The sequence below is a fragment of the Perognathus longimembris genome, chromosome 14, assembly GCF_023159225.1.
Source record: "Perognathus longimembris pacificus isolate PPM17 chromosome 14, ASM2315922v1, whole genome shotgun sequence".
Classification (NCBI taxonomy): domain Eukaryota; kingdom Metazoa; phylum Chordata; class Mammalia; order Rodentia; family Heteromyidae; genus Perognathus; species Perognathus longimembris.
Genome location: NC_063174.1, coordinates 17350642 through 17364469, shown reverse-complemented (window position 1 = coordinate 17364469; position 13828 = coordinate 17350642). Strand labels below are relative to the sequence as shown.

At 43.6% G+C, this 13828-nt stretch overlaps 1 pseudogene; it reads right to left on the bottom strand.

Moving 5' to 3' along the window:
* LOC125362993 overlaps nucleotides 1-13828 on the bottom strand; it is a 28568-nt pseudogene that overhangs the window by 5446 nt on the left and 9294 nt on the right.

The following is a 13828-nucleotide window of genomic DNA, read 5'->3' as shown; positions in this document are numbered from 1 at the left end:
AACCCTCAAAAATCAACGGCCTTTCTCTATGCTAACGACTCGAGGACTGAGGCTGAAATCAGGAAAGCAACTCCTTTTGCAATAGCCTCAAAAAACATAAAATACCTAGATCTTGACATTTTACCTTATTTCCTTTAGATGTATTTTTTTATTGTAAAGAAATAAAAAGCCTTTCATGTGCATCAGAACATCAAAAGTTATTGTTCAAACAAAACAACCAACCAAATAAAACATCCCTAGGGACTGGGAATATGGCCTAGTGGCAAGAGTGCTTACCTCCTATACATGAAGCCCTGGGTTCGATTCCTCAGCACCACATATAGAGAAAAGGCCAGAAGTGGCACTGTGGCTCAAGTGGCACAGTGCTAGCCTTGAGCAAAAAGAAGCCAGGGACAGTGCTCAAGATCTGAGTCCAAGACTTAGGACTGGCAATACAAACAAAACAAAACAAAAACCCCTAATAAATAAAATGATCACATGAAGTTGCATACTACTAATTGCTCAGGGGTACATTCTTTGCTTAAGATAACTCAGAAGTAACCCCATGACAACACATCAACAGTTTGCTCATAGGCAGGCATGGTGGTGTATGCCTGTCATTCCAGCACTCAAGAGGCAAAGGTTTGGCCTTGTATACCCAAATCCCTGGGTTCCTTTTCATTGTTGCCCCCCTTCCAAAGAAACCCTCCAACATTTAGTTCACAAACATATATAATGACACAAAATGTACACCATCTATTTAGACATTTGGGCGGCGTCTAATCTTTCACTGTGGTGATGCACAATCCCTCTGATTCATGGGCCAGCAAACGTGGGGTGTAAGTTCTTAACTGGGACTGCTGAGTCAGAGGACGCACACTTTAGTCACTTAGAAAGATGCTGCCAAGACCCCTGCACGTGCTTCCACTGCTCGCCTTTCACTCGTTCGAGGTCTTTTCCCAACATACTTGCCAATTTACTATCTTCATTTATAAAGACAGTTTCCAACAACAGTTTCCAACAGTTTCGAGCTGTATGGCTTTGGAACTTGGTATACCCAAATGATGGAGGTTTGGTTCATAGTCTTTAGGTAGAAATGGGAGATGTGGAGTCCGGTGCCAATGGCTCCCACCTGTAATCCTAGCTGCTCAGGAGGCTGAGAGCTGAGGATCGTGGTTTGAAGCCAGCCTGGGAAGAAAAGTCTGTGAGACTTTCATCTCCACCTAATCAACAGAAAGCCAAGTGGAGCTGTGGCTCAAGTGGGGATGTATTCTTCTACAATAAAAGTAAGGATCAGGCTGGGGGGGGGGTGGGTTGTGAGCTTTGGAGAACCTTCTTTAAGACATGGTTTGCAGGCACTAACTAGTACTCTCTCTGTCTCTCACTCTCTCCCTTTCTGTCTGTCTCTGTCTCTCTTTCTGCCTTCCCTCCTACCTCTCCCAATGATCTAATGTTGACTCCTAAACATCACAAACGCAATACCTGCATCTTCTCCATGCCTCTCCTCCCACAGGGACTAAAATTCCCCATCAGCTATGGAGGGAATGAAACTTATCCAAGCCATAGTATGCCTTATTTTGCAAATTAACTCTCTTTCTGGAAGCCTTGATCCACACCAAAAGAGAGAATAATTGAAATTTCCTAAGTACATGGCATCTGAGAGGTATTCTGGAATTAGTCAGATTTTAGGCCATATGCTCAACAGCAGCGAGTTCACTGGACTATGTATTTACTATAAAGTATGCTTTTCATTTTTAGATGATTACATCCAGGCCATACGCTCAGTGTTCCTGCCCATTACATGCATAGCTTCTTTTTTTTGGGGCCAGTCCTGGGCCTTGGACTCAGGGCCTGAGCACTGTCCTGGCTTCCTTTTTGCTCAAGGCTAGCACTCTGCCAATTGAGCCAAAGCGCCACTTCTGGCCGTTTTCTGTATATGTGGTGCTGGGGAATCAAACCCAGGGCCTCATGTATACAAGGCAAGCTCTCTTGCCACTAGGCCATATCCCCAGCCCCACATGCATAGCTTCTTAAGAGAGCTGTTATTAATGCCTTTTGTTTTCCATTGAGTGTACACTACTGAATTAAGTGTAAGGCTTTTGTGTTTACCAAGTGAGCCTTGCAACGTTATGGACATTTTGAATATCAGTCATGATGGCAATTTCTGGATTAAAGAGCCTTAAATGGAACCATGTTTTGAGATCAGATCCCCATGCTCACAAAAATGGCCACATGGTAATAGAAATGGTGGCATATTACAGAGAAAACAAAAACCCCAAAACTAGCCTGGACAGGAAAGTCTGTGAGAGTCTTATTTCCAATAAAGTATTCAATAAACCTGGAAGGCCAGGTGCTGGTGACTCATGCCTGTAATCCTAGCTATTCAGGAGGCTGAGATCTGAGGATTGGGTTCAAAGCCAGCCCAGGCAAGAAAGTCCCTGAGAATCTTATATCCAACTAACCACCAGAAACCCAGAAGTGAGGGCTGTGGTTCAAGTGATAAAAGTGCTAGCCTTGACATGAAGAGCTCCGGGACAATGTCCAGGCCCAGAGTTCAAGCCCCACAAGCAAAAACAAAAACAAAAAGAGCTGGAAGTAGTGATGTGGATGTGGCTCAAGTAGTAGAGAACTTACCTTGAGCAAAAACAAAACAAACAAATTTACAAAACCCTCAGGGACAGTGCCCAGGCCCAGAGTTCAAGCCTCGGGCTGGAGGTGGGAGGCCGGGGGAGGGAGGAATCCATTATGTTACTGTTTTCTAGTGGCTCATGCCTATAATCCTAGTTACTCAGGAAGCTGAAATCTGAGACTCACAGTTAGGAGAAATCTAGAGCACATGAGTCTGAGAGACTCTTTGCTCCAGGTGAGCAGCAAAAAGAAGTAGAAGTAGAAGAGAGGAAGATGGCGCCACCACAGTAGGGAGGCGCTCCAACTCGCTCCAACTGAATAGCAGCTGGGAACTCCAGCACCCAACACCCCATCAAGAACCCAGCAAACCCAGCAGCTAAAGGCAAGAGAGAAACACAGGAAACGAAAAACAATAAAAAAAAAGAAGAGCGATAACCTGAACAGAGCCGGAAAATCTCCAGGATACCCTGTCCCTTCCCGCCAACCTTGGCCCGAATAGGGCCAGGCTGGGAAGGGGGACCCGGCGCCAACAAACCAACTGCCGAAAAGTCACACCAGGAGCGCAGAGCCCAGACAGCAGGACTCCACGGACCCAGCGGGTGCGCGGACCGATCGAGACAAACGGCGGCGGATGGGAGGTGCAGGACCGCACAGCCAGGATCGGACGTAAACGGCGGTGGAACCGGGCAGGGCAGAAAAGGAGAGCCAGGGCCGCCACCACCAAACAACTGACCGCCACACCCCAGCACCCCACACCCGAAGGGCCAACAGCAGCGCGGGACACACACACAATCCAGGACCAGTAAGTTCCCCATTACCCCCTCCCCCAACGGGAGACCAGCTATCAGAGACCCAAACCCTACAAAGAAGCTAGCGCTCCCTCCCTCCCCCTCCCCACCCCGAGGGAACAAAGAACCCCCAAATCAGGCGGCAAAAGGTCCCATCAGACTCTGGGAAGACACAGGAGCTAGCAGGGGAAGGGCGGAGCAGCACCAAGACCCCCAGAGGAGCCTGAACCGGCTGCACCGGCTCCGCCCCCTTCCCAACGGGAGCCCAGGGACCAACAGGCATTGGAAGCCCCACCTGAGGCACCAGGTCCTCGAGGACTTTTTGAACAAAAGTCACAGGCGCACTGGTGGGCAATACCAGCCCAGCTCGGACACCAGGGCCCGATCACACGCCCCCTCGCAGCGGAGGCGCAGTCTGTGGGCGCTAACCAGCACCCGAACACTTGATCCCACTGGGACCCACACATACCTCCCCCCACAGCAAACTCGCGGGAGGGTTACAAGCACACCCCAACAACCCGGTGCTCGCTCTGGTAGGCATACCCCGCATAGGTGGGCAGGGCCACAGTGGCAGCGCCCGCTCGGATAGGAGCACCCGCACTGGAGGGCAGAGCCCCACAGCGGCAGCGCCCACTCAGTTTGGCACATTCCGCACAAGTGGGTGGGCCGCCCCTCAACAACATCGGCCCTGGAGCAAGCCACACAGGAGGGCGAACCACCTGAGAGGTGAGCTCCTCTGACCAAGATACAGAGTGGAAAAAAGAACTAAAGAAGAGAAAAGCCTCCACGCCACGCTGAATCAGTGACGAGCAAACCCCCACCAGGGGCACGCTAGGGTCAGCACAACACAGCAGTAGGACACTGTCCCCCAGAGAAAGACACAGGACCTACCAACCCCCAAGTGCAGGGAGAGTGACCACCTCAACAACAATCGAGACGGTCACGCTCACCCATTGGGAAGCAAGGATCAACAGCCAAAATGAAACCCAGAGCCAGGGCACAAACAAGTCTCCCACTGACGGACCAGCGGGAACCAGCACAAAGCCAAACCAGGGAAGCCACCCACAGATCTCCAGATGCGCAAATCACAAAGAAATATAACACAGTTCATCATAGGGCAAGCCAACTCGCCAGCTCCAAAAAGCAGCACGACTGAAGAGGAGATGGAGAATAAAAAAACAACTGAGGCAGTGTCAGCGGAAATGATGGAAAGCCTCAGAAACGAAATCAGAAAACAATTCCAGGAGTTTAGAGTGGAAGTCTTGAAGGACATCCAGGAAGCCAAGAAAGAAATGGAAGCAAAAATGGATACAGTGCAAACCTCCATTAAAGAAGACCTTAAGATCCTAAGAAGTGAAATGCATGAAAAAATAGATTTAAAATACAACTCTTTAAAGGAAGAAATTTCCACGATCAGAGCTGATCTGGCAACCATAAATAGCTCTCTGACATCCATAAACTCCGCAATTGAATCCACAGCACAAGGAATTGACCATATGGAAGCCAGAATCACTCTCTTGGACGATGATGCAGCCGATAAGAACCAGAAAATGACCACACTCCAAGAAACTGAAAAGCTCCAGGGCAGACTAATCCAGGAGCTAGTGGACAAAGAAAAGAGATATAATCTGCACATAATTGGAATAGAAGAAGGAGCCAAATACCAGAGCAGAGGACTAGAACATATTTTCAATAAAATTATTGCAGAAAACTTCCCCAGTCTCACAAGGGACCCTATCCAGGTAACCGAAGCCTATAGGACACCTGGCAGACGAGACCCCAGAAAAGCTACACCAAGGCACATAATATTCAAGACTTCAGATCTCAAGAATAAAGAGCAAATTTTGAATGCAGCCAAAGCGAAGAAAGAAATCTATTACAATGGGAAGAGGATCCAAACAACAGCAGACCTCTCCACACAAACCTACCACGCGCGAAGAGAATGGAAGAACACCATCCAAGTCCTACAGGCCAAAAATTGCCAAACGAGAATAAAATATCCAGAGAAGCTGGAGTTCATACTCAAGGGGAAAACCAGATCTTTCCATAGCAAAGAGGATCTAAAGGAGTATATGAATAAAAAACCAGCCCTACAGCGAATTCTAAGAGGGGAATCCCACCCAACAGAAATCGTACAGGACACACAGACAGAAACAGAAAGAAACTACAATAGCCAGAGCCCAACAGAAAGAGCAGCTCACTAAATACAAGAAAAAAAAAAGAGGAAAAACAGCCCAACAACAAAATGGAAGGAGAAAAAAAAACACTCTTCGTATCTTTGATCTCTTTGTATATAAACGATATCAACTCTCCAATAAAGAGGAGCAGACTGGCAGAATGGATCTGCAAACAAAAGGTTGCCATCTGTTGTCTACAAGAGACCCACCTTACAGCAAGGGAGAAAAACAGGCTCCGAATAAAAGGATGGAGCAAGATCTTCCAAGCAAACGCACCTACCAAAACGGCAGGAGTAGCCATCCTGATCCCAGACAAGCTGGACATTAAAATCAGGGCCTGAGCACTGTCCCTGGCTTCTTCCCGCTCAAGGCTAGCACTCTGCCACTTGAGTCACAGCGCCGCTTCTGGCCGTTTTCTTTATACGTGGTGCTGGGGAATCGAACCTAGGGCCTCGTGTATCCGAGGCAGGCACTCTTGCCGCTAGGCTATATCCCCAGCCCACTACATTTTAATATAAGGAAAAATCAAGAATCAAGACATCACGGTGATAAATGTATACTCACCAAACAAAAGAGGCCCTACATATATCAAGCAAATTCGCACAGAACTACAGAACAAGATAGACCCAAACACACTCATTGTGGGTGACTTTAATACCACGCTTTCACCAAGAGATAGATCCAACACCAAAAGGATTAGCAAGGGAGCTGAGGACCTAAATAACACCATATACCAAATGGATCTGACAGGTCTATACAGAATCTTCCACCATACAGAGACCCAATACACCTTCTCTGCAGCCCATGGATCATACTCCAAAATAGACCATGTCAGCCCACAAAAAGAACCTCAGCAAATACAAAAGTATTGACGTCATCCCATGTATTATATCTGACCACAGTGGATTAAAGGTAACCCTCAATAACAACGGTTACCATAGAGGCTATACACATTCTTGGAGGCTAAACCCCACACTGATATCCAACACTTGGGCCACAGACCAAATTAAAGATGAAATCAACGAATTCATAAGCCACAATGACAATGAAAACACATCACAAAGAAACCTATGGGGCACAGCTAAGGCAGTACTGAGGGGCAAGATCAGTGCCCTCAGCACTCACATTAAAAGAATGGAAGCAGAGAAGGTGAATAACCTCACGATGAAACTAAAACAACTGGAGAAACAAGAAATGACAGAATCTAAAACGACTAGGAGGGGAGAGATCACAAAGTTTAAAGAGGAGATAAATCTGATTGAAAATAGAAAGACCATTCAACAAATAAATAAGACTAAAAGCTGGTTCTTTGAGAAAATAAATAAAATTGACAGACCCCTCGCAAGACTTACAAAGAAAAGAAGAGAAGAGACTCATATACGTAAAATCAAGGACTCCACCGGGAAAATTACAACAAGTAGACACGATATTCAAACAATCATAAGGAGCTATTTCCAAAACCTCTTCTCAGCAAACACCAATAATTTTACAGAAATGGATCAATTCTTAGAGAAGTACAAACTGCCCAAACTGAACCAAGAAGAAATAAATCAACTAAATAAACCAATAACTTACAGTGAGATACAGGAGGTAATCAAGAACCTCCCAACAAAGAAAAGCCCAGGTCCAGATGGATTCACCAATGAATTCTACAAAACCTTTAGTGATGACCTAATACCAATGCTCCTCAAACTCTTCCGCAAAATAGAAACAGAGGGAGAAATCCCAAACTCATTCTACGAAGCTAATATCATACCCATTCCCAAACCAGGCAAAGACCCCCAAAAAAAGAGAACTACAGACCAATATCACTAATGAACACAGATGCAAAGCTCCTCAATAAAATATTAGCTAACAGGATCCAGAAACTGATCAAGAAAATCATACATCATGACCAAGTAGGCTTCATCCCACAGTCACTGGGATGGTTCAACATCCGTAAATCAATCAATGTAATTCACCACATCAACAGAACTAAAATCAAGAATCACATTGTTATCTCAGTCGATGCCCAAAAAGCCTTTGACAAAATACAACATCCATACTTATTAAAAGCTCTGGAGAGAGGGCTGGGATATGGCCTAGTGGCAAGAGCGCTTGCCTCGTATACTTGAAGCCCTGGGTTCGATTCCCCAGCACCACATATACAGAAAATGGCCAGGAGTGTCGCTGTGACTCAAGTGGCAGAGTGCTAGCCTTGAGCGGGAAGAAACCAGAGACAGTGCTTAGGCCCTGAGTCCAAGGCCCAGGACTGGCAAAAAAAAAAAAAAAAAAAAGCTCTGGAGAGAACAGGAATAGATGAAACATTCCTCAAAACAATAAAAGCCATATACAACAGACCAACTGCTAACATCATATTAAATGGATAGAAACTTAAATCATTCCCCCTAGACTTGGGAACAAGACAAGGATGCCCACTCTCCCCACTTCTATTCAACATAGTGCTGGAATCCCTAGCCATAGCAATAAGGCAAGAGGAGGATATCAAAGGGATCCACATCGGCAAGGAAGATGACATGATCTTATATCTGAAAAGACCCAAAAAACTCAGTCGCCAATCCCCTACACCTAATAAACCATTTTGGCAAAGTAGCAGGATACAAAATCAATCCACAAAAGTCAAGCAGCTTTTCTGTTCACCAGCAATGTACAAACAGAAAAGGAAATTATGGAAACAATTCCATTTACAGTAGCCAAAAAACAAAAAAAAAAATAAAGTACCTAGGGATCTAGTGATCAACCTAACCAAGGACGTGATGGACCTATTTAATGAGAACTATAAAAATCTAATAAGGGAAATCAAAGAAGACACAAGGAGATGGAAAGACCTCCCATGCTCATGGGTAGACAGAATCATTATAGTGAAAATGGCCATATTGCCCAAATTGTTATACAAATTCAATACAATCCCTATCAAAATCCCAGTGACATTCTTCACTGAAATAGAGAAAGCAACCCACAAATTCATATGGAACAGCAAAAGACCTAGAACAGCCAAAGCAATTCTAGGCAAAAAAAGCAGTGCAGGAGGTATCACAATACCAGACTTCAAGCTGTACTATAGAGCCATCATAACTAAAACAGCCTGGTATTGGTATAAAAACAGACCGGACGACCAATGGATTCGAATTGAAGATCCAGAAATAAAACCACACTCTTACAGTCACCTGATGTTCGACAAAGGAGCTAAAGACATACAATGGAATAAACATAGCCTCTTCAACTACTGGTGCTGGGAAAACTGGGCAGCCATATGCAGAAAACTCAAAGTAGACCCAAGCCTATCACCACACACCAAGATCAACTCAAAATGGATCAAGGACCTCAATATCAGACTTGGATTCTTGAAACTACTGAAGGACAGAGTAGGAAAGACGCTAGAACTTATAGGCACAGGAAGGAACTTCCTGAATAGAGTCCCAGGGGCACAACAAATAGGGGAGAGACTCGACAAATGGGACTACTACAAATTAAAAAGTTTCTGCACAGCTAAGGACAGAGCCACCAAAATAGAAAGACAGCCAACCATATGGGAAAGAATCTTTACCAGCACAGGAACAGACAAAGGCCTAATATCTGTCATCTACAGAGAACTCAAAAAACTAAGCCCCTCCAAGCCCAGTAAACCAATTAGGAAATGGGCAAAGGAGCTCAAGAGAGACTTCACAAGAGAAGAAATAAAAATAGCAAAGAAACATATGAGGAAATGTTCAACATCCCTGGTAGTAAAGGAAATGCAAATAAAAACAACCCTGAGATACCACCTCACTCCAGTTAGAAGGGCCTATACTCTGAACTCAGGCAACAAGAAATGCTGGAAGGGGTGCGGGGAAAGAGGAACCCTTCTCCATTGCTGGTGGGAGTGCAAATTAGTACAACCACTTTGGAGAACAGTATGGAGGTTTCTCAAAAAGCTCAACATAGACCTACCCTATGACCCAGCCATACCACTCCTAGGCATCTATCCTGAACAGCAGGTCCCAAGATATCAAAAAGACATTTGTACTTCCATGATTATCGCTGCACAATTCACAATAGCCAAAATATGCAATCAACTCAGACGCCCCTCCACAGATGAATGGATCAAAAAAATATGGTACCTATACACAATGGAATACTAAATGGTGATTAAGAATGGTGAAAAATTGTTATTCGCAGGGAAATGGTCAGAACTTGAACAACTAATGTTGAGCGAGACAGGCCTAGAACACAGAAAACAAAGGGGCATGATCTCCCTGATATATGACTGTTAAGCTGGGGTGACAGGGTGACAGTAGAGACCAGGTCTGTGAAACCAAAAACGGCTTGTCAAATGGTATTTCCCACAGGATTGGGTCAGCGACCCAACATTATTAAGTAAAACCAAACAACTACTCAACATATAAAGGTCAAAAATTGTCCTCTCAGTGGATCACAATAGCTCAAAAGCTATGTATGTACATTCATATGAGACTACTGTCGACATATTGTCTAATATCGACATGACATTTAAAGCCCTAGGCGAATTTTCTTTGGCGTACACCATGTGGCTAATATATACGTTCTTGGTATATTGTGTATTGTATATATGTCTACCTGACCTAGGGAAGGGAAAGAAAAACAGGGTGTAAGATATCACAAGAAATGTACACACTGCCCTACTATGTAACTGTACCCTTTTGGTACAACACCTTGTCAAAACATTTGTTTAATTAATAAATAAATTTTAAAAAATTCAACCTAGCAATTTCTAAGTATAATGCTAAGCTGTACACTTTTAAACAGGGGTACTGTAGCTCCTTAGGTGATGTTGAAGGGAAATGAATCTCCACAAAAGAAAAAAAAAAGCCAGAAGTACAGGGTTAGCTCAAGGGGTAGAGCACCAGTCCTGACCAAAAATGCTAAGCAAGAACATAAGGCCCTGGATTCATGTCCTCCAATACTAATATACACACACACACAAACAAAAAACATGGCAAACAAGTCTTATAATCACAATTAAATTACATTTGCCTTCAAATTGTTTGAGTTTTGAATGTTAAACACTGGTACTCGTTTTTAGGTTGTGTTTCTCAAATTTAAACATTGAGCCATGTTAACTCCTGTCTACTTACTCGCTCTTTACCCCCTTCACCAAGGATCACCACAATCCTGCCTTGACGTTCATGGCCAGTTCTCCACATTCGTTGTATAAGGCGAATCGGGCTCTTTTGGGCATCAAAACATATTATAAGTCCAACTTCTCCAATGTCTGAACCTCCTTCACCAACACAGGTAGAGACTAATGTGTTGTTACCACCATCACGAGATCGCTTCACTACCTGAAATAAAAACAATTTAACACTACTAGGTGTAATAAAAGAACTGCAGATCAAAGTATTTTTCTCAACTCACGTGAAAATGGAAAAATCAGATTAAAAATCAGCATTATAGATGCCACAGAATAGGAAAAAGGGTCACAAAGTGGCATGTTATGCCAAAAGAGACTAATGTAGGATAGAAAGAGCAAGGTTGTGATATCAGAAGACTTTGTCAACAATAGAAATTTCTCAGGGAGAAAGCCCTGATTTTATTTTTAATAGCACTGCAAGGAACATAAAGGCAGGTGAATGGCCTATAGCAATTACTCCTATTACTCATTTCTTAGATTTAAATGTTACTTGCATGTACAATACTTTTCTATTATTTATTTTGTGAGTAGGTGCATGTACTGACGGTACTGGGGCCTGAACTCAGGGCCTGAGTGCTATCCCTTAGCTTTATCACTGAAACCTGGCACTCTACCACTTGAGCCACTGCTTCACTTCTGGCTTTGCTGGATAATTGTAAATAAGAGTCTCATGGACTTTTCTGCGCACGCGGGTTTTGAACCTTGAGCTTTAGTTCTCATCTACCCGCTAGGTAGAATTATATGCATGAGCCCCCAACACACAGCTCTTTCACCATTATCAGTAGAATTTTATAATTTTATTTTTTGGTTTTTATTCTCCTCTGTTGCTATATTTTATTTTTGTGCCTTTTTTTTTTTTGTTTTTGTTTTGCCATTCCTGGGCCCTGAAATCAGGGTCTGAGTACTGTCTCTGGCTTCTTTTTGCTCAAGGCTAGCACTCTGCCTCTTGAGCCACAGCGCCACTTCTGGTGCTGGGGAATCGAAACCAGGGCTTCATGTATATGAGGCAAGCTCTATTGCCGCTAAGGCATATTCCCAGCCCTTTGTGTGCCTTTTGTCTTGTATGTAAGTGTATCTATTGTGGGGAGGGGAAGGCAAAGCACAGAAATGGTGGGACAAAGGGTGAACGAATACAGCAGTGACACTCACTAGACATAATATGTTGCAAATGAACCACACAATTGGTAAGATGGGAGGTCAGGAGGGAAAAAATTGGGAGAAAATGAGGGAGGAGGTCAAGCTGTTCAGAAACATATTCATTACCTAACTTATGCAACTGTCAGTCTATCACCTTTACAATAAAAGTTTTTTAATTAAAGAATTCAAATCATACGGACATTCCAATCTTTCTCTCTGAACAGTTTGTAAAACCACAGCAGCTTAAGAATGAGTTAACGAAAAAGTCAACCAGGCATCAAAACCTCCTTAAGCCTTCCAAACATCATTCAGAATAGCTATTAGCCTCCATTTTGTTCAACATACATCAACATAAGCTACAGACTTTTGTGTGACACGTGCAAGACATGGTGGTAATTAAAGGAGATAATATAACATCAAAGCTTGAACTCACTGATGATGATAGCTTCTATATACAAGAGCAATACTATGGGGCAGGTGACAGAAGCTGAAATTAAATACATGGCATGGCTACTAACACCCAAGGACCCTGGGAGGTAGACTGCATTTTATTAAAAGAATTCAAGATCCAAGAGGTTAAGCTATGGGCTGGGGATATAGCCTAGTGGCAAGAGTGCCTGCCTCTGATACACGAGGCCCTAGGTTCGATTCCCCAGCACCACATATATACAGAAAACGGCCAGAAGCGGCGCTGTGGCTCAAGTGGCGGAGTGCTAGCCTTGAGCAGGAAGAAGCCAGGGATGGAGCTCAGGCCCCTGAGTCCAAGGCCCAGGACTGGCCAAAAAAAAAAACAAAAAAAAAACAAAAAAAAAAAAGAGGTTAAGCTACTTGCCTTACCTCTCATTAAGAAATGCCACTATGTAAATTAGATTTTCAAAATCCTACTATACTAATCCTGAAGCAAATTCTGTTTTGAAAAGCACCTGACAGAAGTCAACTAATAATGGAATTAAATAAGCCTCCCCAACCCTAAGGCAATGAATCTAGACTGGTCCTAGGGAGGGATTTAACAAATTTGTGTAGGAGGGGAGGGGGCAGCTTAAAAATGGTTGCCATTCTCACCCCACCAGATATAACCCACTTGGCTTACTGAGACTGTATTCTGTTTGCCAGCAGCTGGTGGCTCACATCTGTAATCCTAGCTACTCAGGAGGCTGAGATCTGAGGATTGCAGTTTGAAGGAAGCCAGGTCAGGAAAGTCTGTGAGACTTTGATCTCCAACTAAATCACAGAAAAAGCCAAAAGTGGCACCGTTGCTCAAGTGGTAGAGTGCTAATCTTAAGCAAAACAAGCTCAGGGACAGTGCCCAGGCTCAGAGTTCAAGCCTCAGGACAGGCAAAACAAACAAACCAATGGTATTCCTTCACTATCATTTACACACACATACCGTAAAAGGAGGAATAATACATACAGCTTATATTTATGTTTCATGTTTAGTCCAATTACTTTCCATCTGTACAGTAATTGTCATTACAGCACTAATGCAACAAAACTAATATATTAAAGCAAAGATAAAGGGAAAATATGGGCCAATGTTGAAAAAAAAATTTCATTTACTTCAGTAGTAGAGCTTGAACTCAGGGCTTTATATTTGCTAGTCTGGTGCTCTACCATTTGGGCCATACCTCCAGCTCTGTTTTATTCCCTGGAAATTTTTGAGCTATAGGGTCTTGAGAACTTTTCTATTGGAGTTAGCCTCAAACTTTTATGTTCCTGCTCTCTGTCTGCCAAACAGCCAGGCTTATAGGTATAAGCCAATCCCACCTGAAAAAATACTATTCTTTTATAGCTAACATATTTCTAAAGAGAGAAAGGAAGCTGTTATTTATGTACCTCCTATTGGCATTGATCTGTCATTGAATGAATATTCACTTCCATGAATTTTCCCCCTAAATTCAAGACTTACATACTCAATTATTTCTTCAATGTTTCCACTTCATTTTGTTGTTTTTTTGGTGGGGGCCAGTCCT